Source organism: Myotis brandtii, unplaced genomic scaffold, assembly GCF_000412655.1.
Source record: "Myotis brandtii unplaced genomic scaffold, ASM41265v1 scaffold8254, whole genome shotgun sequence".
NCBI lineage: Eukaryota > Metazoa > Chordata > Mammalia > Chiroptera > Vespertilionidae > Myotis > Myotis brandtii.
Window position 1 is genome coordinate 12,663 of NW_005371352.1, and position 4,014 is coordinate 16,676.

Below are 4,014 nucleotides of genomic sequence, written 5' to 3' on the forward strand. Positions count from 1 at the left end.
GGACACTGAGGAGCCAGTGAGCAGAGTGCAGAAGATTCTTTAAGGAAGTTGGCAGTGGTGGGATACTGGGTGGGAAGAGCAGACACTTGGATGAGGATTTATGAGATGGCAGATACCTGGCATTGTGATCAGGTCAGGAGAAGGGTCCAGGTGAATTGGAGAGAGGGAGGATAGATTTGGCTCAGCCACCTTAACAGACATTTATCTCCGTCAGCTCTAGAGAAAGTGTCTCACTTCCATTTCATAGTTAATATGGGCAACAGAGGAATTCTGATTTTCTCCAAAGGCACAAAGCAAGTGTTATGGCAAATTATTGAACTGTTCTTCATATTAGTTTACTCTATGAAGTGTTAGTTCATGGAAGGGCAGTGGTCACTGCACTGAGCCATTCTTTGTAAAGTTTCCTTTTAGTCACCCTTAGGCCTGAACTGTAGCAGACAAGCCCCATGGGCAAGGCATGACTTGTAGACACTACTGTTTGCTTAGCCTTCGAAGTCCATCTCCATTTAGTTCATACCACTCAACACTTATAAAACATACTAGAGGCCTGGTACACAAAAATTCATGCACTCAGGGTAGGGGGCGGGAGGTCCCCTCAGCCCGGCCTGCGCCCTCTCGCAGTCTGGGACTTCTCGGGGGATGTCCGACTGACAGCTTAGGCCCGCTCCCCGGGGGATCAGGCCTAAGCTGGCAGTCAGACATTCCTCTGGCAGCCCAGGAGCCCTCGGGGGATGTCTACCTGCTGGCTTAAGCCATTAGTTGGCCTCCTTAGCACTGCCATGGAGGCCAGCCGTGAGCTGGCTAATGGCTGAGCAGCACAAACCCTGTGGAAGCACATTTGCATTGAGCATCTGCCCCCTGGTGGTCAGTGAGTGTCATAGCGACCAGTTATTCCTGGTTGTTCCCCCTTTAGGGTCAATTTGCATATCACCCTTTTATTATATAGGATTTTTGAAGTTTGAGTTCAGCCACTAACCCCATAAGAATAGAGAGTTCATACTCATTCCATCTATTGCCACTGACAGGAGGTCACTAGATGTTGCAGTGAGGACTCTGTAAATAGCTATGTGTATGAGAGAGAGAGAGAGAGAAAGAGAGAGAGAGAGAGAGAGAGAGAGAGAGAGAGAGAGAGAGAAGTGGGTAGTTCTCTGTATGATGAATTCAGCCCCTGATCTCTGAGGAGATAGATCCTTACCTTTATCAGGCTGACCTCTCCCTGGGACTCCACATTTGGGCAGGGAGAGGCCAAAGATCCTGAGCTGATTGTGTTCATAGCACCCACTATTGGACCCTGGTTTGTAGTTGTATTTGATGCAAAGGGTTCTCCCGTGTGAATTCAGAACCCAGTGGGTGTTGGGGAACTGTGCATTTTGAGGCAGGTGAGGGAGGGAGAGATGCAGATACAACTCTGCATCACAGGGCATTTCATTTGCAGTTTTGTTCCTGTTGTACCAATATGTTATAGGCTTTACCATGGAGGGTATGGGTAACCTTGAAGGTCTCTGTGCCCTGCTCCCACAGGTGAGCTGCTGACAGAGGAGGGACCTTGAATAGAGGTGGATGGGAGTAGGATCACACTTCACCCAGTGCTAAGCACACCTCTTCTGTCTCTCCCCATGTAGGATACTGTCCCTGCCTCCCAGAGCAACATTTCAGTGGGATTTTGCTTAGAGGTGACTGTGGTTAGTGGTGATGTGTGGGCGATGGGAAATGCTGCTTCTCTCTCTGAACAGGTAGAGAAGCCAAGGTTGCCTGATGATGGTCTCCCCTTCTCATTTCTCTTCCCAGGAGAAGCAGGCCCCCATGCCCCACCACCTCCTTCAGCCTCTGCTTACCCCAGCCTCTTCTGTAGAAAACCAGCTGCTTCCTCTTATAGGCCACCACTGAGCCCTTTGGCACAGTCACCGTCTTCTCTCTCACTTTGAGACCCCCTCCCTGTCCTTTACCCTGAGAACAGAAGCCAGGTGACACCGTCATACATGCATGTCATTTTAAAGTCAAATACATCTAGAAAGTTCATGAGAAAAGGGATCAGCAGCCCCCTGCCCTCACCCCCTCTACTCCTTGTTTCTAGTCCCTGCTCTTTTTTCCTTGTTTCATCCCATATTTAGCTTCACATCCCTCAATTTCATGTTGATACTGCAATGATTCGATTTTTCAGATTCAAGTACATCTAGTCACTTCCTCTTGTTGATGAGGGTTTCATTTTCCTACTATTTATAGGAGCCAAAGCAATTGATAAACGGGTAATACCCAACTCCAACCTCTTCTAGTTTTCCATGCAGGGCAAGGGCATCATCCAAATCTAGTTCCCTCTACCCTCCTGCCACATCCAAGAGGGGAGAGAGCACTGAGAAGCTCTTGGGAGTCCACAGCCCAGGGCACAGGCTCACTAAAAAACAAATGCTGGGACCCATCCACGGAACTACAGAGTGCTTCCCTTCTCATACATCTACCGCCATATCAATAAAGGCAGGTTTACCAGAGTTCCTTTATCACATGTATCATGTCCAACTTTCAACAAAAACAAAAATGACAAGGCATATTCAAAGGCAACAAACACCATTTTAAAAGACAGGTCAAGCTGAGAATCAGACTCAATTATAACATGGATATTGGAATCTTAGACTGGGAATTTTAAACCACTGTGATTAATTTGCTAAGAGAGCTAATAGAAAACAGACAAAATGCAAGAGCAGATGGGTAATGTAAGCAGAGAGATGAAAATTATAAGAAAAAAATCAGAAAGAAATGCTAGAGAGATAAGAATACTACAAGAGAAATAAAGACCCTTTGTTTGGCTCATTAGTAGACGGGACACAAGTGAGAGAAAAACCTCTGCACTTGAGGAAATCTCAACACTGAAAAGCAAAGAGAAAAATTACTAAAAAAAATAAAGCATAATATCCAAGAACTGTGGGACAACTACAAAAGTTGTAACATACATGTAATGGTAATATAAGGAAAAGAGAAAGGAACAGAAGAAATATTTGAAGCAATAATAACTGAGGATTTCCCCCAAATTAATGTCAGACATGAAATCACAGATCTAAAAAGCTCAGAGAACTCCAAGCAAGATAAATTAAAACAAATTTTAAAATCTTAGAACTATGCATTCAAACTGCAGAAAATGACAGATAAAGAAAATATATTAAATGTCAGGGGATATTGAAAGAAGTCAGATATTTCTTGTTTGCTGTTATTTCCACTAATTTTGTGGGGGAGGGCTTTATGATTTTATACCTTGTTCAATAGGAACATAACAATAAGGTATTTGAGGATACAAGTAAGACTCAATATCTTGCTATAAAAGCAAGATGGATTTTAGTTCTACAAAACATAGTTTATTTGAATTTTGTAAAGCTTTTTTGTTATTATTTAGTTCTTCCATTTAATTTCTATTGTGGTTAAAAAAAAAACCAAAAATGTAGTATTTCACCAATTTTTAGGTGTACAGTACAATATTGTATTTTCATTTTCATTTATCTAGAGATATTTTCTGATCTCCCTTGTGGTATCTTCTTTGACCCATGATCGAGAGTATATTCCTTAGTGTCCATATATTTGTGAATTTGTTAGTTTTCCATTTGTTATTGATCTCTAGTTTCATTCCACTGTGGCAGAAAAGATATCTGGTGTAACTTCAGGCTTCTTAAACTTGGTCAGACTGATAAGGAGGCTGGAAAACGCTCCGGGTGTACGTGGGGAGAACATGTGTGCTACTCCGCAGCATGTCCTGTTTATGTCTGTTAGGGAATGTAGTTCGATTAATCTACATGGCGCTGCTCAAGTCCTCCATTTCCTTATTGATCTTTTGTCTAATTGACCAAGACAAAATTGATGCAGCCATGACCAAGGTGATACACAAACTGTTTAATGACATCACAGCCCATGGCCAACACTTAGCACCTGTCTGTCTGGGAAGAGCGGTGACAGTAGTGGGGGAAGGGGGTCCACTGTTCTCAGAAAGCCAGTTTCCCAGCCCAAGCAGATGGAAACTGAAAGTTGAAGGTC